General features: G+C 46.0%; 1 long non-coding RNA gene across 2 annotated transcripts; it reads left to right on the forward strand.

Annotated features, from left to right (window-relative positions):
- Window positions 1-934: 934 nt before the first annotated feature.
- Window positions 935-21,046, forward strand: LOC126993125 (uncharacterized). Of its 2 annotated transcripts, XR_007747433.1 has the most exons (5): window positions 935-1,013; window positions 5,040-5,139; window positions 6,420-6,569; window positions 14,367-14,545; window positions 20,586-21,046. It is a non-coding gene; the product is annotated as an uncharacterized LOC126993125 (long non-coding RNA). The 2 variants fall into 2 exon arrangements; XR_007747432.1 differs by lacking the exon at window positions 935-1,013 and having other exon boundaries at window positions 4,734-5,139.
- The last annotated feature ends 916 nt before the right edge of the window (window positions 21,047-21,962 follow it).

Genomic DNA, 21,962 nt, shown 5'->3' on the forward strand with positions numbered 1-21,962 from the left:
CAACTCTTTGTCATTCATGTACTTTTTATTGCATTAATTTTTCGTTTACAGTTTCAGATTCAGCACATTTTCCCGATTCCGACGGTGCATGACATGAACCAATGTAACAATAATCAGGGTAAAAAATGGACAAGAAAATAACAAGTCTATCTGACAGGGGATCGCCGAGGCGCTGCTAACCCAATAATAGCAGACATAACTATGTGATATTGAATTTCTCTCTGCCTCGCCATCCGTCACCCTAAGATGGCCGCCAATGCTTCAAAATCCAGGCTCTGGGAACCCTCCATGTACATAACTCTGTGCTCCAAGGCGGGCTGCAGCGAGCGGTTTGGATTAGCAACCCGGGGAGCCGCGTCACGCGTTTGAGAGGTCCCGGGGCGGTCCGGGCAGCCCGAGTAGCTCTCTCAAACGCAGCCCTGACAGCTCTTACATCGTCCGAGATATTTGAGGAGCTGTCCGAGCCGTTGGAGACGCGAAATGGGCTTGTGTGCCGCGGCAGTGCCAGGGCCAAGACCAGTGTTTACTAGTCTATGGGCAAGTACCGTTAATTTGAGTACCAGTATTACCGGTACCGAAAACTCAGGTACCGTTAGTACCGGTACCGGTACCGGAACTCGAAGGTATTTTTTTTTTTTATCTATGACTGATGAAATTCCCAAATAAATTTCCTATAAAGAAAACTCTCTCTCTCTCTGAATGAAGTGAATATTTATTTTTTCGATAAAAAGATAGCATGTATAGTTATTATGGATGTACTCGATCATAGTCTAATAACAATAACAATATTTATTAGCAACCTAAAAAAGAATCAGACATGAAGAATTATCAATAAATCCAATAAATAAATCCGAGCAATCTGGTACCGGTACCGAGCAATCAGGTACCGGTACCGTTTAGCTGGTACCGTTAGCACTGGTACTGGTACCGGTACCTGCCCACCCCTAGTGTTTACACAGGTGGGGTGCCAGTCTCCAGCTTTCGCGCGCTCTGTCGCCCTTATTGTTGCCTTTGTAGGTCTACCATGGCTTCTAAGGGCAAGGCTGTGTCCTCCACGTCAGTTAGGCCATAAAAGTTCCCGTCTAGGGTCAGATCGTGGTTTGCCCTGGCCTTAGTTATACCTTAATCAGTTACACTTGTGTGGGGTACCTCGGCGGGCACCCGATCATCGTCACCAGCACCAGAGGGAACAGGGAGAGTATGAGGATTAAAATCACCACAAAGTACATGCATATGGTCATCAAAACACTGTCCAACTCGGTAAATCTTAGGAATAGCGGCTCCTAGTTGGTGGACATTTAGGGCACGGCGTGGTGGTAATTACAACATTTCTAGCACACATGACGGGGTTTTGACAAGCGGACAGGCGTGTTTATGTCACAAGGGTGTATTTTTCCATACTAGCTCTTCCCTTTCTTCACCCCCGAGCTTGCAGTCTCATCGCCCATCAACTCGGAAGAACTCATTACGCCAGCGTGGAAAAATATACCCTTCCGACAAACACGCCTGTCCGCTTGTCAGAACCCCGTCAGACGTACTATAAATGTTGTAATAACCACCACGCCATGCCCTAAACGTGCACCCTCTCGGAGCCGCTATTCCTAAGATTTACCGCATATGGTCATCACTAGTAGCGGGCTTTTTTTTTTTTATTAATGTTTACTTTTTTTGTGCCCTTGAACTGTCTCCTTTGCTGTAAAAAAAAAAAAAAAAAAAAAAAAAATGGTCATCACTAGTAGCGGGCTTTTTTTTTTTTTTATTAATGTTTACTTTTTTTGTGCCCTTGAACTGTCTCCTTTGCTGTAAAAAAAATAAATAAATAAATAAATGGTCATCACTAGTAGCGGGCTTTTTTTTATTTATTAATGTTTACTTTTTTTGTGCCCTTGAACTGTCTCCTTTGCTGTAAAAAAAAAAAATAAATAAATAAGAAAATGGTCATCACTAGTAGCGGCCTTTTTTTTTTTATTAATGTTTACTTTTTTTGTGCCCTTGAACTGTCTCCTTTGCTGTAAAAAGATAAAAAAAATAAAAATAAATGGTTAAGTTATCAAAAAACATCCAACTCGTCAAAGTGCTCGGGATCTGGACTGGACGCATAACGCATATTTCTGTGGGCTGTTGGGGGGACGGGGGAGCCGGGTGTGCAGGGGAGGGAAGTGAATGAAGTGTAATTGTTAAGGTCGGGTCACACAAGTATTTATTTCGGGAATTTTTGATGTCGGCATTTTTCCACACCGGTGATTTTGCCTCCGTTGTGGTCACATGACGCTAGTTGAAAAAGAGGGCGCGTCTAGGCATATATATATGTAGAGCGGCTGGAGGCAAAGGCAATTAACATGGTAGCATCGACGGGCCAAATTTGTGGCTTTACCGTGTAGCAGCGACGGGCCAAATTTGTGGCTTTACCGTGTAGCAGCGCCGGGCCAAATTTGTGGCTTTACCGTGTAGCAGCGACGGGCCAAATTTGTGGCATTACCGTGTAGCAGTGACGGGCCAAATTTGTGGCTTTACCGTGTAGCAGCGACGGGCCAAATTTGTGGCTTTACCGTGTAGCATCGACTGGCCAAATTTGTGGCTTTACAGTGAAGCAGCGAAGGGCCAAATATGTTGCTTTACCGTAGTAACAGCGACGTAATAAATTTGTGGCTTTACCGTAGCATCGACTGGCCAAATTTGTGGCTTTACCGTAGCAGCGATGGGCCAAATTTGTGGCTTTACCATGTAGCAGCGACGGGCCAAATTTGTGGCTTTACCATGTAGCAGCGACGGGCCAAATTTGTGGCTTTACCGTGTAGCAGCGACGGGCCAAATTTGTGGCTTTACTGTGTAGCAGCGACGGGCCAAATTTGTGCCATGATATAAACCCCCCAAAATAGATGATACATAATCTGATCACAAATGCTTTGATATGTATTATGAAATGGTTTGTGTGAGGGGTGATTTTTTCTCATTTTTCTCACTTAGAGGGACCATTAAGAAACATGATCCCCGCAGCTACTGGGTTAAGAGATTAGCAAGGCAGTTAATTCTTCTTTGATGTCTTACCGCCAACTGCACTTCTGGTGATCTGGGATTCTTTGAAGGGATGTAGTTGTATGTGTGTTTGTCTGTTTGTGTGTGTGTGTGTGTGTGTGCGGGGTGGGTGGGAGGTTGTTGGCCGCGGGGTACAAGGAGTGCCTCCCTGCGCCACTGGGACATGTCACCTCACTCCTATGCAGGCTTAGAGGAGACCTTCATTATATATGTTTATCTTAGTTTGTTTATATTAGTGATAAGGGAGTTGGTGGTCATTGGCGCCTCTCAAGGTCATAGCGTCAATGCATGCCTTGTAACGCTATCCTAGAATATGTAGATCCTTGACTGCACAACAGAGCCGCTTTTGTCCACAGGTTTGTCACATGGGAAGCCTAATTGGAAACATAAGGCAGGGTCAAACGAGCATTAACGTCTGCAATTCTTGGAAAGGGTGTGTGTGGTTTTATGTGTAGTTGTCAGTCTCTCTCTCTCTCTCTCTCTCTCTCTCTCTCTCTCTCTCTCTCTCTCTCTCTCTCTCTCTCTCTCTCTCACACACACACAAAAAGTAACAACGTAAAGATGTATAAGGTCCATTGAAAAGAAGAGAGAGAGAGAGAGAGAGAGAGAGAGAGAGAGAGAGAGAGAGAGAGAGAGAGAGAGAGAGAATGAGAGGGAGGTGGTAATAGGAAAAGAATTAAAGGGATTAGAAGGGAAAGGAGGAGGAGGAAAAGTTGAAGCGTTCTCAGAATCGTGAACACAAGACGAGCGTGTTCGTCTTCCTCCATACCGAGAACCGTGTTTTGGACTTGCTCGCTATCTTCGTAAGAGCGTGATATTTAACCATTCTTTAATATACAAGCCAATACATTAGTGGGCTTTGTTGTTTTGATGTATATTCACCCACTGAGCGAGAAAACTTAATCAGTCAATCCCTTAATCTAACCCCGTCTTGAGATTTTACTTGGAATATTTCTTGTACTCAGTCTTTTCCTTGATCCATTGGTACTTATCCGTGTTAGTTTGTGGTTAGTTTGTGTTTTATAGATTTTTTTTTTTTGATTGATGGAGGTGGTGAGGGCGGCCTTGAGGTAGCTACCCTATATTCAATAATTACCAAGTCTCCCCTTGTGACGGCCATCTCCAGGGACATATTTTGATGGTAAATACATACTTTTAATGGTTATACAAGCCCATACATTTGTGGGCTTTGTTATTTTCATGTACCCATTGAGCTCCTTCCTGTGCTATATCCCGGTAGCAGCGGGGATCATGTTTCTTAATGGTCCCTCCAAGCGAGAAAAATGAGAAAAAATCACCCCTCACACAAACCATTTCATAATATATATCAAAGCATTTGTGATCAGATTATGTATCATCTATTTTGGGGGGTTTAATCATGGCACAAATTTGGCCCGTCGCTGCTACACGGTAAAGCCACAAATTTGGCCCGTCGCTGCTACACGGTAAAGCCACAAATTTGTTCCGTCGCTGCTACACGGTAAAGCCACAAATTTGGCCCGTCGCTGCTACACGATAAAGCCACAGATTTGGCCCGTCGCTGCTACACGGTAAAGCCACAAATTTGGCCCGTCACTGCTACACGATAAAACCACAAACTTGGCCCGTCGCTGCTACAGGGTAAAGCCACAAATTTGGCCTGTCGCTGCTACACGGTAAAGCCACAAATCTGGCCCATCGCTGCTACACGGTAAAGCCACAAATTTGGCCCATCGCTGCTACACAGTAAAGCCACAAATTTGGCCCGTCGCTGCTACATGGTTAAGCCACAAATTTGGCCCATCGCTGCTACACAGTAAAGCCACAAATTTGGCCCGTCGTTGCTACACGGTAAAGCCACAAATTTGGCCCGTCGCTTATACCGGGATATTAAAGAAAAAACTACCCTAATCTAACCTTTTTGCCTAATAAAATAGGTTAAGCAAGCTAACTTTAAGACAGTGACTTTTTATGTATTGCCAAAATATGATGCTTGTTATTATTTACACACCGTTATCTTCCAGAAACCACCAAATGACTGACTTTTCAATGCCTGAGGTGCACTCGGTGACGTTCCCCGCCCATCCCTGCATCATGACCCACCCGCCCCCCTGGCATGATTTGGTAAGAAATGGTTATTCTAGTCCATATGTTTGTGGGCTATGTTAGTAACTTGATTTACGTGAGTATTGTGTCCTTGAAGAGGCCGCGTAAATCAAAAACAATGTAAATTAAACAAGAGGTAGGTTTGTATACGTTTATTGCCTACTGTATCACTCTGACTCCTCTCCCTCTCGTGGTTCCTCCTCTGGCTGCCCTTCCTCTCATGGTAGCACAGCAGCGAGGGTGTTGTTGTTGTTGAGTAGCGTGGCAGCGTGGGTACTGTATTGTTGTTCAAGTGGCGCGTGGGAAGAACCGAGCTCAGCTGTGTGGCCGCGGCGCCGTGTGAGTCCAGTTGCGTGAGACATCTGGTGGACACTCAATAAAATATCGCGTATAAGTGAAAAAAAACGTGTAAATTAAACATTTATTTGTATTTTGGACCACGCGGTATTTCAAAAACGCGTAAACCAAACTTGCGTTAATCGAGAGATGAAAATAGAAGGAAGCACATCTTGAAATTGACCAGTAACTCACAAGCACAAAATCACCCGATAGCTCTTTAGGGCATATCCTCAGATGCTGCCCCTCTGCCTCTTAATCAACTATTCCCAAAGACTGAAAAGGAGATCAATCAAATTTTCATGAGTGGTTTTTAACATTCAAGGTACAGAAGAAGGAGGGTCACACTACCATCAGGGTCACTAAATACTTGAAAAAAACGATTAATCTGTCTGCTGTGATTGGCATGGATTTGGCTTTCACTGGTAGCCTGGTAACACACACTCCCAGGTCTTTCTCTGCCTCTGTGGTGGATAGTGGAGTGTTTCCCATGTGGTATTGGTGTGCTGGATATCCCTTCACTGGTAGCCTGGTAACATACACTCCCAGGTCTTTCTCTGCCTCTGTGGTGGATAGTGGAGTGTTTCCCATGTGGCATTGGTGTGCTGGATATCCCTTCACTGGTAGCCTGGTAACATACACTCCCAGGTCTTTCTCTGCCTCTGTGGTGGATAGTGGAGTGTTTCCCATGTGGTATTGGTGTGCTGGATATCCCTTCACTGGTAGCCTGGTAACATACACTCCCAGGTCTTTCTCTGCCTCTGTGGTGGATAGTGGAGTGTTTCCCATGTGGTATTGGTGTGCTGGATATCCTCTCCCAAGGTGCAGGACTTAACATTTTTCTTCATTGAATTGTAGCAGCCACTTATTGCTCCACTCCTGTAGCTGGTGATGTATTCTTGTAGGAAATCCACAGTCAAGGGTTTAATCTCCTTTACGAGCAACCTTCACTCTCTCTCCAGGATCAGGTCAGACTTGGCGGAGCAGTACACGGATCAACTGAGGGATTCCGTGGAGCGCATCGTCAGCGGAAAGGGTCGGCTGCTGGGGCCGTCCGCATGCTCGCTGAGACCTCTCCGGACCACCAAGTACAGTGAGCTCAAGAGTCGCAAGTAGGTGCTGACAGAGTTGCCTTCCATGTGTGTGTGTGTGTGTGTTGGTGTTGGTTCAGTAGTAACACGTCTAGTCCACCCAGAATTGAGCTCTCTTTTGGCCGCTTCTCTCTACGTCAATAGGAGTAGTGCTAGTGTTTTTATTTTTATTTTTTATTATTGTTTTTTAGATTATCTCACCTTGCCTTACGTCGCCTAACCTCACTTCACCCTACCTCACCTCACCTTACCTTACCTTACTTTACCTTACCTAACATAACATAACCTTATCTTACCTTACCTTACCTAACCTAACCATACCCTACCTTTCCTTACCTTACCTAACCTAATCTAACCTTACCTAACCTAACCTTGCCTTACCTTACCTAACCTAACCTTACCTTACCTTACCTCACCTCACCTAACCTAACCTAACCTTACCCTACCTTTCCTTACCTTACCTAACCTAATCTAACCTTACCTAACCTAACCTTGCCTTACCTTACCTTACCTAACCTTATCTTACCTAACCTTACCTTACCTAACCTTACCTTACCTTACCTTACCTTACCTTACCTTACCTAACCTTACCTTACCTTACCTTACCTCACCTCACCTCACCTCACCTCACCTTACCTTACCTAACCTTACCTCACCTCACCTCACCTCACCTTACCTAACCTTACCTCACCTCACCTCACCTTCCCTTACCTCACCTCACCTTACCTCACCTCACCTCACCTTACCTTACCTTACCTAACCTCACCTCACCTTACCTTACCTTACCTCACCTCACCTCACCTTATCTTACCTTACCTTACCTTACCTAGCCTAACCTAACCTTACCCTACCTTTCCTTACCTTACCTTACCTTACCTAACCTTACCTTACCTTACCTTACCTTACCTAACCTAACCTTACCTTACCTAACCTAACTTTACCTAACCTAACCTTACCTTACCTATCCTTACCTTACCTAACCATACCTTAACTTAACTAACCTAACCTAACCTAACCTAACCTCACCTTACCTAACCTCTTCTTTTTCTTCCTCTACTTCTTCTTCCTTTTCTTCTTCTTCTTATTCTTTTTCTTATCATTATATTTTTAGACTGGGTAATATTTTTGATTATTATTCCTGGGCAAAGTGTAGATACCCCCTAAATCAGTTGTTTGTCCAATCTCTGCCTCATGTCTTCTTCAATGGGTTATGTATCTCTTTATGTTAGTTTTAAGGTGCTATCCAGTAAGCTTTTCATTACATTCTCTTCAATAGGTTAACTTTTGTGTGTTAGTGTTAACCCAGTAGCAGCGGGGATCATGTTTCTTAACCCGTCCGCTGCGATTGGCATGGATTTGGCCTTCACTAGTAGCCTGGTGATATACAGTCCCAGGTCTTTCTCTGCCTCTGTGGTGGATAGTGGAGTGTTTCACATGTAGTATTGGTGTGCTGGATATCCCTTCACTGGTAGCCTGGTGATATATAGTCCCAGGTCTTTCTCTGCCTCTGTGGTGGATAGTGGAGTGTTTCCCATGTGGTATTGGTGTGCTGGATATCCCCTCCCAAGCTGCAGGACTTTACATTTTTCTTCATTGAATTGTAGCAGCCACTTTTTGTTCCACTCCTGTAGCTTGGTGATGTCTCCTGGTAGGAAATCCGCAGTCAAGGGATTAATGGTCCCTCCAAGCGAGAAAAATGAGAAAAAATCACCCCTCACACAAACCATTTCATAATACATATCAAAGCATTTGTGATCAGATTATGTGTCATCTATTTTGGGGGTTTATATCATGGCACAAATTTGGCCCGTCGCTGCTACACTGTAAAGCCACAAATTTGGCCCATCGCTGCTACACAGCAAAGCCACAAATTTGGCGCGTCGCTGCTACACAGTCAAGCCACAAATTTGGCGCGTCGCTGCTACACTGTAAAGCCACAAATCTGGCCCATCGCTGCTACACTGTAAAGCCACAAATTTGGCCCATCGCTGCTACACTGTAAAGCCACAAATTTGACCGTCGCTGCTGCTACACGGTAAAGCCACAAATTTGGCCCGTCGCTGCTACGGTAAAGCCACAAATTTGGCCGTCGCTGCACGGTAAAGCCACAAATTTGGCCCATCGCTGCTGCACGGTAAAGCCACAAATTTGGCCCGTCGCTGCTGCACGGTAAAGCCACAAATTTGGCCCATCGCTGCTGCACGGTAAAGCCACAAATTTGGCCCATCGCTGCTGCACGGTAAAGCCACAAATTTGGCCCGTTGCTGCTACGGTAAAACCTAAATTTGGCCGTCGCTGCTACGGTAAAAGCCACAAATTTGGCCCGTCGCTGCTACGGTAAAGCCACAATTTGGCCCGTCGCTGCTACGGTAAAGCCACAAATTTGGCCGTCGCTGCTACGGTAAAGCCACAAATTTGGCCCGTCGCTGCTACGGTAAAGCCACAAATTTGGCCCGTCGCTGCTACGGTAAAAGCCACAAATTTGGCCGTCGCTGCTACACGGTAAAGCCACAAATTTGGCCCGTCGCTGCTACACGGTAAAGCCACAAATTTGGCCCATCGCTGCTACACGGTAAAGCCACAAATTTGGCCCGTCGCTGCTACACGGTAAAGCCACAAATTTGGCCCGTCGCTGCTACCGGGATAAGAGGCGCCTTTTGGCCTGAGAGACAGCAGAGCATTCGAAGACCCTCCTTGCTTGGACATAATGCGAGTGACAATGCATTGGCACCTCACTTTCCTCACCACACGAGCTACCATTATCTCTATATACAACGGGTATTCGATATATGTGAGTTCGAAATATGCGAATTCACTCATATGCGACTAACCTAAATGTGCCAAGTGTTCGTTTTATGCGAGAAAGATTTGCTATTATGTGAGTATCAGCGCTGGTGTGACTGGTTGGTGAGGTATGGTAACACACTAGAGGGCGGCTGATGCTAATGTTTCCCCGCACTTTCCTTGCCTATACTTAACCTTTTCCTCCCTCTGATCCTAAATTTGCTGTTATGTGAGTAAGGGCGTTGGTGTGACTGGTTGGTGAGGTATGGTGACACACTAGAGGGAGGAGGATGCTAATGTTTCCCCGCACTTTCCTTGCCTATACTTAACCTTTTCCTTCCTCTGATCCTAAATTTGCTATTATGTGAGTATCAGCGCTGGTGTGACTGGTTGGTGAGGTATGGTGACACACTAGAGGGAGGAGGATGCTAATGTTTTCCTGCACTTTCCTTGCCTATAATTACCCTTTTCCTCCCTCTGATCCTAAATTAAGTGAGTACAATTTTTAATTTCGAAATATACGAATTCGCTTATATGCAACTAACCTAAATGTGCCAAGTATTCGTTTGATGCGAGAAAAATTCGCTCTTATGTGAGTATGAGGGAGGAGGTGCCGCCCCCTCCCTTGTTGTGCTTTCCTTCCTGCCATTGTGTCTTTTTAATTTCATGGTGCTCCCTACACATGTATTAATAGTTGTATAATCACACTCTGTCCTGCCTGGGGGTTGGGATGGCATGTTCCTCCCTTCTCCCTTGTTGTTTACCTGCAACAATAAACTATCAATCAATCAGTATGAGTGAGGTACGGTGGCCGACTCGCACTAGAGGGCGGCGGGTGCAAATGTTTTCCCGCACTTTCCTCGCCTATAATTACCCTTTTCCTCCCTCTGATCCTAAAGTTTTTGTTTGTTTACAATGTATTTTCATATTATATTTTACAGCTTATCTGTATTTAATGTGCTTTATTGTTGCTTAAGTGGTTTATTATTGTGAAACGGTGCCGGAATAAATAGTTAGAGGGTTCGGAAACGGGTCGTGGAACATATCCCCCTATAATTAATGGGATGATGGGTTCGATATATCCGAATTCATATTATGCGAGCTTTTTGCAGAACATAACCCTCGCATATAAGGAATACCTGGTGTATATATAATCTTTATCAAGGTCACTATCAGACTCAAAGTCACTCGCATCACTATCCGTGAAGTCACTAGGGGCTTCATGGAGGGCACGAGCAAAGTTGGCCGTTCGCAAAATATGCTTTGCGCGGCGAGACATCTTCCCTGCACTGTGGTCAGGTCAGGAAAGGGACACATACCCTCGGGATCCCTAGAGGCTTGGTGGGGGGTGAAGATCAGTGACTGGGAGGGGTAAAGGTATGAAAAGTGTCCTGACAAAGTATGAAAAGCTTCTCAGTCAAGGTAAGGCCATGGCGACTTTTCAAAATTTCTGCTGTAAGCAAACGGCGCTGGCACCCTGGGGGTCAAGGGAGGCGACTGCGGGGTATTTTTTGACGAATATGTTTAAAATCGGACGAGTACATGTTTTTCGCTCAGTGTGGCCGGGAAACCCTAAACTACCATGTGGTGAGGTTTGCTTTCGTAAAATTAAAACCCCTCCCCCCTGGGGGGGCTTTTGCATCAGTCGGACATGCGCGTCATAAGACGCGTCATAAGACGCGCATGTCAACATATGCGGTATCATTCATATATACGTAAAAATTGCATTAGAATATTTTATTTCTTCGTAAATTTTGTCATCTGTCATCCTCTCTTCTTCGTTTGGAGAGGCAGGGGAGGAAGAGAGGTGCCACGGCGCCAGTGCCAAGCGAGACACAGACGGGAAGAGTGTGTCGTACTTTTCTCTCCTCTCCAGCCAAAAAAAAAAAAACGTCCTTACAAATGATGTACAAGCGCAAGGCAACCAGAAAAAGAGTCACCAACATCAAGAGGGCTTATGGAGCGGCCAAACCTCAGAAAACAAGCAAGAGAGTAGTGTAGAGGCGAGGCACTCCCACAAGGCACTCCCACAAGGCACTCCCACGGCACTCACACTCCGCAGGAGTGCCGCGGGCCCAGATGCCTGATCATTCTCCAGTAAGTCAACAAGGTATTCACAATAGTATGTGAAAATTTCATTCCAATCAAATAAATGCAAATGGCAAGACAAGAATGAAATGTAAAAAAATCTTCAGGAGCCAATATCTCGAGAATTAGTTTTTTAAACTTAAAATATTCACAAAATCAGTAAAAAGTCTGATCGACGTTTGTTTGGTATCAGTTGAAACTACAACTAAAGGGCAACTTTTTGTTGGAAATAGATTTTCAATAATGTCAAAAGAAAACGGGACACAGAGAGGAGAAAATAATAATTGACAAAAGATTGTAATTTTTTTTCTTTGAAAACAAAACAAAAAATCAAAAAGCTACTTCCAACAAAATGTAGATTGGTAAACAAAGTTTCGGCATCTAGCCGAGAGTCGCTTGTTCCCTACTATAGAGAATTTAACACGTGATTCCTGTAAGGATAGCAAATTCAGTCTGCCATGACCTTACAGCACCACCTATGACAAAAATGCTCACCTCAGGATCACTCACCCACCACAATGACCCAAGGGCATGCATGGTGGGTTGTGCTATGCCACCACCGCCTGCAATTAGTTTGAATTAGGTGTTTTATGGCGAGCCCTTTTTAGGGTCCACACCCACGTTCTCGGGTTAAAGGTCCCCAAGCGAATTAATGAGAAAAAAATCATCACTCACGCAAATCATTATGTAATAGGTAACAATGTATTTGTGATCAGTTTATGCAGCCTCTATTTTTTGGGGTTGTCAGGGCTAAAAATTGGCCCATTGCTGGTACGCGGTAACACCACAAATTTGTCCCGTCACTGCTTCCGGGTTAACAAGGCTTTCAAGGGAGTTTTGGGCACTTCCGGGCATAGCTCCATAATCCTGGTGGCAGTCTGACAAAGATTCTGCACCATAAACATAAAGAAACACTCATGGGGGATGCACTTAGCCTCCTTTTTGGACTTTAGATATGATTGACATTAGAGCAGGAAGCGTTTAACCTGGTAGCAGCGACGGGCCAAATTTGTGGCTGTACCGTGTAGCAGCGACAGACCAAATTTGTGGCTGTACCGTGTAGCAGCGACGGGCCAAATTTGTGGCTTTACCGTGTAGCAGCGACGGCCCAAATTTGTGGCTTTACCGTGTAGCAGCGACGGGCCAAATTTGTGGCTTTACCGTGTAGCAGCGACGGGCCAAATTTGTGGCTTTACCATGTAGCAGCGACGGGCCAAATTTGTGGCTTTACCATGTAGCAGCGACGGGCCAAATTTGTGGCTTTACCGTGTAGCAGCGACGGGCCAAATTTGTGGCTGTACCATGTAGCAGCGATGGGACAAATTTGTGGCTTTACCGTGTAGCAGCGACGGGCCAAATTGGCTTTACCGTGTAGCGACGGGCCAAATTTGTGGCTTTACCATGTAGCAGCGACGGGCAAATTTGTGGCTTTACCGTGTAGCAGCGACGTCAAATTTGTGGCTTTACCATGTAGCAGCGATGGGCCAAATTTGTGGCTTTACCATGTAGCAGCGATGGGCCAAATTTGTGGCTTTACCATGTAGCAGCGATGGGCCAAATTTGTGGCTTTACCGTGTAGCAGCGACGGGCCAAATTTGTGGCTTTACCGTGTAGCAGCAAATGGGCCAAATTTGTGGCTTTACCATGTAGCAGCGACGGGCCAAATTTGTGCCATGATATAAACCCCCAAAAAATAGATGATGCATAAACTGATCACAAATGCTTTGATATATATTATGAAATGGTTTGCGTGAGTGATGATTTTTTTCTTATTTTTCTCGCTTGGAGGGACCATTAAGAAACATGATCCCTGCAGCTACCGGGTTAACTCTGTATATTTGCTTATTCTTCCGTGTCCTGCTATAAAGACTTGAATTTTCTGCTTTTATCTATAATTGTTTGTGGTCAGCTAATGTGTTCACTCCATACTCCTGCTATCTTTTAAGGTGGTGATGATATATAAGATGTTTTTGTCTTGTTATTTTAGGTAAGCTCTCGGACCTGTTGAATTGTCTGTTTTGTGTATATTTTTTTGTGGTCAGTTATTGTGTGGACTCCTATGACCCTTTCTCATCTTGTTCCTGCTTTGTTTTCCTGTCTTTTCCCTTATATTTTTCTTTTTTCCTTTCATTCTTTTCTTTCTCCTAATCGCTCTCTTCCGCTCACACACACACACACGTAACAGAAGTGTGACAAGAGGCAATGGTAAGGAATTGAAGAGGAGCGACTGTAGGAGAGACATCAAAAAATACAGTTTTCCATACATAACAACATGGAGCGGACTTGACGAGGAGACTGTGTGTGCAAAAACGATTCATGAATTTAAAGCCAAACTGGATAATAAGCGTTATGGAGACGGGACAGCACGAGCCTAGTACAGCTCTTTGCCTGTATTTCACAACTAGGTATATACACACACACACACACACACACACACACACATTCTATTCTCCTCATATACATCGAGTCCTTGCTCTGTCCCCTTCTCCATGGTTCACCTCAAATGCATACAATCATCTCCTCTAAACTAACATAGGGGGCTTCGTGGTGCAGTGGTTAGCACACTCGGCTCACAGTCAAGAGAGCCCGGGTTCGATTCCCAGGCGGAGTGGAAAAATTTGGGCGGCTTTTCCGATACCCTACGCCCCTGTCCACCCAGCAGTGAATGGGTACCAGGCATTAATCGGGGGTTGTGTCCCGTCTCCTGGGGTCTGTTCCCTTCTCCTATAATTCCTTCCCCTTCTGTCTCTCACCGGCATATGACCACAGATGTTGCGCCGACTAAATGAAACTTTCCAACTGTTCCCTTCTCCTATAATTCCTTCTCCTTCTGTCTCTCTCCGGCATATGACCACAGATGTTGCACCGACTAAACGAAACTTTCCAACCTCTAAACTAACATTCACCCTGTATTCCGTGTCCTAATTCCCGGCGTTGCATCCCCAGCATGCACGGACTTGATCCCCTGGTGGTGTGCTGAGCGGGCTGGTGCAGGAGCCGTCAGTGAGGCAGGCTGTGGAGGGCAAGTCCGGGCTGAGGCTGGAGGAGGATGGCCTGTCCCTCACATCCTCTCTGACGGGGAGGAGGTTACGCAGATGACGCTCTCCAGGGACCAGCTCTATGCGGTAAAGGTCTTGTGTGTATTTACCTAGTTGTGACACACAGGAGAACGGCTACACTCCCGCTGTCCCGTCTCCATATCCTCTCTTATCCAACGTTTCCTTAAAATCATGAATGTTCCTTGCACAAACCACCTCCTCCTCCAGTCCATTCCACAGCTCAATGGTTCTGTTTGGGAAGGTAAACTTTTTCACATCTCGCCTACATGTGGTCGCCCTCAACTTCTTTCCATGTCCTCTCGTTTCTCTCTCGCTCCACACACACACACACACACACAGGTCCTCTCTGTCCTGATTCTCCACCCCGCTCGCCACCCTGTTCACCGCTATCAGGTCTCCTCTTTCTCTCCCTCTCTCCAGGGTTGCGAGCCCCATGCTATTGAGTCTCCTCGTAAGTCCGATCCCTAAGTTCCGGTACCATCTTAGTTGCCATTCTCTGCACTCTTTCCAGCTTTCTTATGTTCTTCTTTTCGTGAGGAGACCAGACCACTGCTGCATACTCCAACCTTGGCCTTATCATTGTAACTATTATTTTGTTCATCATCTCCTCGTCCAAATACACAAATGCCGTCCTCATGTTCCTCAGCAAATTCATAGTTTGTCCCGTTATCCTGTTGATGTGTTTGTCCGGTCACATGTTCTCTGAGACAGTCACTCCCAAATCTTTTTCTTCCACTCCTCTGCATATTATCTCACTTCCCATCTTATAACCAAATCCACATCTACCACTCCTACCAAACTATTTTTTTACATTTCCCAAGGTTGAACTCCATCTGCCATGCACCACTCCACTCCCATATTTTGTCCAGGTCCCTCTGCAATGCCTCACAGTCCTCCACATCATTGACTGCAAACAAACCCACATAGCTGGTCACTCCCTCCACCGTATCATTTATATAAACAGCAAACATTATTGGCGCCAGCACCGAACCTTGCGGGACCCCACTCATCACAGGGCACCAATTGGAAACCCTGTCCCTGATTATCGGCCTCATTTCCCTGTTAGTTAGGAAGTCCTCCAGCCATTTAATCAGTCCATCACCCACTCCACCCCTATTTTTAATCTTTCAAATTAGCCTCCTGTGCAGTACTTTGTTAAATGCCTTTTCAAATCCAGATACACTCCATCCCCCCAGCCTTCTCTCTCTTGTATTAAATCTGTCACCCTTGAGTAATAACAACAAGTTGGTGACACAAGATCTCCCTCTCCTGAATCCAAACTGGCAATCCGAGATAATTCTCTCACTTTCTAAGAAATCCGACCACCTGTTTTTAAGTAGCCTCTCACATATCTTCGCAGCCACACTAGTGAGTGATACCGCTCTGTAATTTAATGGGTCCTCTCTCTTTCCTCCCTTAAATATTGGTACTATGTTTGCTCTCTTCCAATCTTGTGGTACCCTTCCTTCACTCAGGGAGGCCCTCATTATGGAGTGCAGTTTGTCTGCAAGTTGCTCACTACATTCTTTCAAGATCCACCTTGATACTCCATCCGGCCCCGTCACCCTTCTTACATCCAGCTTGTTCAAGCTTTCCTTGACCTCCTGCACCATTAACCCTTTCATTGCTAAGCGCTCGCAACGAGACTACCCTCTCAGGCGCGCTTGGGCACCCCAGCGGGGGAAGGGGATCTCTTTTAACTGCTGTATCTCAAAAACTATTCATCACAGCTACAAAACAAAAACACCATTGGAAAGAGGAGGCCAAGATCTATACGATTCAGTAATGTAAGCCTCTCCTGCAAAAGTACAGGCACGTTCAGGGGGTGTTGCCTGTGAAGACGTATATTTATACATGCGCGACGGTCAACCGTAAGGCAACTACTGTAGATCTCCTGATGATGGGATGCTGGCAGGGCAGTATTGCCAGCTGCTAAATTTACAACTATTTGGTCAAAATATCAGTCATGTGACAGGTGAAGCTATGCAAAAATGTTGCTATATTGGATAACAATTAACATCCACCAGTTGCTCATCCATGGATTTTCTGCGCTGGGCTGACATGATTTTCCACCAAATTTAATGGAGAACACACTCAACTGGCAATGCTGTGTTGTGAGAAATATTGTTGGACACTCATACGCGGGAGATTTGAGTGCGGCTGGAGCTCGCAGCGAGCGTTTAGCACCACCAGCAAATACGCTGGCATGTGTGTGAGTGGCCCCGGCCGCGTGCTGGGCTTGAGCAGCTGATGGGCGGCTGATGATGGTGGTGGTGATGGGTGTTGGCGGCGTGCCCCCCGCGCATTTTCGTTGGGGCCCGTGTGTGTGTGTGTGTGTGTGTGTGTGTGTGTGTGTGTGTGTGTGTGGGGCTGTGTGTGTTGTAAGCCCGGGCTCCTCCATTTGCTAATTCTTGTTTTCCACATGTTGCACGGGACTTCTTTCTTTTCTTCCATCTCTTCTTTTTCAAAAAAAAGAGATGGAAGTAGTTGTAGGAAAGTTTGTATATTCATTCCTTGCTTGTTTGAAATCGTTCCACGAGTTGATTCTTCTTCGTCTCCTCCATCCCTTCCAAGCTCCCTCTTTTCTCTTTCTAGCTATCTCGCATCACTTGTTAAACCACTCCTTTTTACAACGTCCTTTTTGGTTACCTTGGGGACATACTTATTTTCGGCTTCCTTGTATAGCTTTAAAAACGCCTCCCACTTATCCTGTGTACTCTTGGCTTTGTACAGCCCACTCCATTTTGCATTTTCAAAAAAGGTTATCATGCCAACAAAGTCACAGTTGTTGCTTCTCCCAATTTTGTGATCCTCTTTTCGGCCAATCGTTCTCTTTTCTGATACTTCAAATTCCACAACCGCATGGTCACTCTTCGCTATTGGACAATCTACTTTAAGATTTTCTATTACTTCTGGTTCCTTGCTAAAATTCACTCTTCGCTATTAGACAATCTACTTTAAGATTTTCTATTACTTCTGGTTCCTTGCTAAATACCAGGTCTAGTCTTGATGCCTCGCCTTCTTTCCCGAATCTAGTATGTTCCTTAACACTTAAAGCGCGGGCTAGATTTTGCCGCGCCTGGCCTGCCACGCGGGCATATTCACTCAAAAACACACCTCACTTCAACCTCAAGTATCTTCTCTCTTACTGAGGTAACGTTGCTGAATGAGGTATCATTATAAAGTCCTTTTCCTTAGCTGTCCTTTGACGTTAATTTGAACACCATATAAGCATTGGTAGAACGAGTACAGAGTTATGAAGTAGGAACTATGAAGACATATTATTATAGACAGATACCCACCTCTATCATTCTTATTTTCTATTATTTAGCGATAAAAAGCATCACTTCTTTACAGCTTCTCTGTACCATACCCATATAGAGCTCAAAAATGGCATGTTTACTGTACTTGATGACAAACTAATCAAACCTGGCGGCTCGTTCATTAAAAAAAAAGGCATGTTCGGTTTAAGGGTTAATCCATTGAGTCAGTACATGTTTTATTGTCAGTTGCAGGAGTCTTCCGTCCCACGACTCGTCTGCTCCCTGCGTCTGCCAATCCTCCCATTCTACCTCCCTGCAATTAAAATCACCCATTATAATTGTTCTCTTACACTCTCTCAACATTCCATCCAGGCAACTATTTTGTGCGTGTGTGTGTGTCTCCCCCCCCCACTCTCTCTCTCTCTCTCTCTCTCTCTCTCTCTCTCTCTCTCTCTCTCTCTCTCTCTCTCTCTCTCACACAATATATAAAAACAGACATTCATAAACACATTTTTTTTCTTTTACGTCTCCGCCTATTGTGCCGAACAGCAGCATACATCAACACAAAGACAGACAGACACTGACCCCTAACACAGAGACACCCCAGACTTTCCCTACACTCTCCTAGCTGCGGGAGCGACTTCTACGCGAGTCCCAGGTGAACCACAAATTTTGGCCCATCGCTGCTACCAGGTTAAAGTTTCTCGTTCTCGTTCTCGCCCCCTGTGTGGACGCGGCCTTAGATGCTTTCGGTTCTCACATCAACTATTTTCAAAAGCCAAAAAACAGATTAGTCGGGTTCTTAATGAGTGTTTTTCTAAGTTCATAGTACAGAAGAAGGCTCATACTACCACCAGGGTCATAAAACTACCAATGGAAAGGCCCACAACTCCTATGAAAGCCTTGTCTAGTGTGGGTATGTAAGCTCCAAAGTGTTCAAGAATATGGCCCCTTAGTCTGTCTTGTATGTGAGTCTGTCAGTGGGTGTTATGGCTTTACAGGTAACTCTCGATTTACACGAGTATTGTGTCAAATCAAAAACAGTGTAAATTCAACAAGAGGTTGGTTTGTACCTTTATTGCCTACTGTATCACTCTGACTCCTCTCCCTCTCGTGGTTCCTCCTCTGGCTGCCCTTCCCCTCGTGGTAGCACAGCAGCGAGGGTGTTGTTGTTGTTGAGCAGCGTGGGTACTGTATTGTTGTTCAAGTGGTGCACGGGAAGAACTGAGCTCAGCTGTGTGGCCGTGTGAGTCCAGTTGCGTGAGACATCTGGTGGCCACTCCATAAAATATCGCGTATAAGTGAAAAAAAACGCGTAAATTAAAACATTTATTTGGATTTTGGACCACGCGGTATTTCAAAAACGCGTAAACCAAACTCTCATAAATCGAGTTACCCGTATATGAGTGAGTGAGTGAGTATGATGGCTGTGCATATATGAGGTGTCAGGAGGAGAAGGGATGTAAGGGACAGCCATTTTATCCTAGTTTGCCCTGGGAAAAAAAAAAGATACAAGTTGCAAGGGAAAACCAACCCTCACTACACCCAATCCAGGGCCACTTTTCCCCTGCGACTTGTTTCTTGTTCTTCCTGGGACATGTAGCCTGGCCTGCCTTTCCCAGTGCAGACTAGAAAGGAATGGCTCTTCTTTATACCCCTTACCCCTTGGACATCTTAACCTGGTAGCAGCGGGGATCATGTTTCTTAATGGTCCCTCTAAGTGAGAAAAATGAGAAAAAATCACCCCTCACACAAACCATTTCATGATATATATCAAAGCATTTGTGATCAGATTATGTATCATCTATTTTTGGGGGTTTATATCATGGCACAAATTTGGCCCGTCGCTGCTACACGGTAAAGCCACAAATTTGGCCCGTCGCTGCTACACGGTAAAGCCACAAATTTGGCCCGTCGCTGCTACACGGTAAAGCCACAAATTTGGCCCGCCACTGCTACACGGTTAAGCCACAAATTTAGCCCGTCACTGCTACATGGTAAAGCCACAAATTTGGCCCGCCACTGCTACACGGTTAAGCCACAAATTTAGCCCGTCACTGCTACACAGTAAAGCCACAAATTTGGCCCGTCGCTGCAACACTGTAAAGCCACAAATTTGGCCCGTCGCTGCTACCAGGTTAAGAGTATCTGCAGTCATTACACCACCTGAAAAACTCGCAGACAAGAGAAAGGGAAGACATTAGGGCTCATACATATTCTTAAACATTTTGGGGCTTACGTACCCACATTTGGCAAGGCTTTTGTACAAGTCCTGGGCATTTCCAGGGATAGTTTTACGACCCTGGTGGTAGTTTGACTCTTCTTCTGTACCATGAACGTAGAAAAAGGCACATTCGAACTAAACTGACTTCCTTTTTGTGCCCTTAGAAATTTTTGATGTGAGAGGTGGAAGGATCTGAGAACATTGACATTTTTCTCCTCAACCAAGGAACTGAATTTTCTTGAACAATTTCCAAGTTTAGAATATAGACTTTTTTCTCCTCAATCAAGGAAGTGAATTTTCTCTAACAGTTTCCAAGTTTAGAATATTGACCTTTTTCTCCCCAACCAAGGAAGTGAATTTTCTTGAACAATTTCCAAGTTTAGAATATAGACTTTTTTCTCCTCAACCAAGGAACTGAATTTTCTTTAACAATTTGCAAGTTTAGAATATAGACTTTTTTCTCCTCAACCAAGGAACTGAATTTTCTTTAACAATTTGCAAGTATAGAGTGATTAAAATGGACCTGTCTTCTATCTATCCATCCATCCATTTATCTATCTATCTGTGGATGTGTACCGGGTATGAATTTTTGATCAGTGTTTATTCTGTTCCTGCTCAGGTGGAGGCGGTGGCTGAGTGAATAGCGTGACGGCGCCGCGTTCAGAACGACGTGAGTTCAATCCCCGCCCGGTGCCACCAAGCTGGGATTTTTCAGCCGCCGCCGAGTGGCTTAAAACTACCCACATGCTGTCCAGAAGACCACCCATCAACCCAGACTCTAGATTCTAGGATTAAAGATGAGCTCCGGGAGGGCAGCATGAGCCAATGCAAGATGGCGCCACTATAAACACTTGCCTGCGCCAGAACGGGCTGGGCCGACCATCAGGCCCCACCGGGAAGAAGCCTTGGGCCGACCATCAGGCCCCACCGGGAAGAAGCCTTGGGCCGACCACCAGGACCCACCGGGAAGAAGCCTTGGGCCGACCATCAGGACCCACCGGGAAGAAGCCTTGGGCCGACCATCAGGACCCACCGGGAAGAAGCCTTGGGCCGACCATCAGGACCCACCGGGAAGAAGCCTTGGGCGACCATCAGGACCCACCGGGAAGAAGCCTTGGGCGACCATCAGGACCCACGGAAGAAGCCTTGGGCCGACCATCAGGACCCACCGGAAGAAGCCTTGGGCCGACCACCAGGACCCACGGGAAGAAGCCTTGGGCCGACCATCAGGCCCCACTGAAGAAGCCTTGGGCCGACCATCAGGACCCACTGGAAGAAGCCTTGGGCGACCATCAGGACCCACTGGAAGAAGCCTTGGGCCGACCACCAGGACCCACGGAAGAAGCCTTGGGCCGACCATCAGGACCCACCGGGAAGAAGCCTTGGGCGACCATCAGGACCCACGGGAAGAAGCCTTGGGCCGACCATCAGGACCCACTGAAGAAGCCTTGGGCGACCATCAGGACCCACCGGAAGAAGCCTTGGGCGACCATCAGGACCCACCGGGAAGAAGCCTTGGGCGACCATCAGGACCCACCGGGAAGAAGCCTTGGGCGACCATCAGGACCCACGGGAAGAAGCCTTGGGCGACCATCAGGACCCACCGGGAAGAAGCCTTGGGCGACCATCAGGACCCACCGGGAAGAAGCCTTGGGCCGACCATCAGGACCCACCGGGAAGAAGCCTTGGGCCGACCATCAGGACCCACCGGGAAGAAGCCTTGGGCCGACCATCAGGACCCACCGGGAAGAAGCCTACCAGTGCAATAGGCCACGACGTAAAAAAAAATGGAGGGGATATCGCGTCCACCTCACAGGAGCACCAGCTGATTGAAGGTGTGCTGAGCGTCATGATGGGCATAGAGGGCATGTACATCAACGTTCAGCTGCCCGGCAAGAGTTACGACCCGCCACAGTTCACCATCGATGTCTCTTTAGGTGAATGACGGAGTGTTGATGTGTCTGCAGGTGAATGTCTTAATATTGATGTGTGTTGC

This window comes from Eriocheir sinensis, unplaced genomic scaffold (assembly GCF_024679095.1).
Source record: "Eriocheir sinensis breed Jianghai 21 unplaced genomic scaffold, ASM2467909v1 Scaffold565, whole genome shotgun sequence".
Taxonomy (NCBI): domain Eukaryota; kingdom Metazoa; phylum Arthropoda; class Malacostraca; order Decapoda; family Varunidae; genus Eriocheir; species Eriocheir sinensis.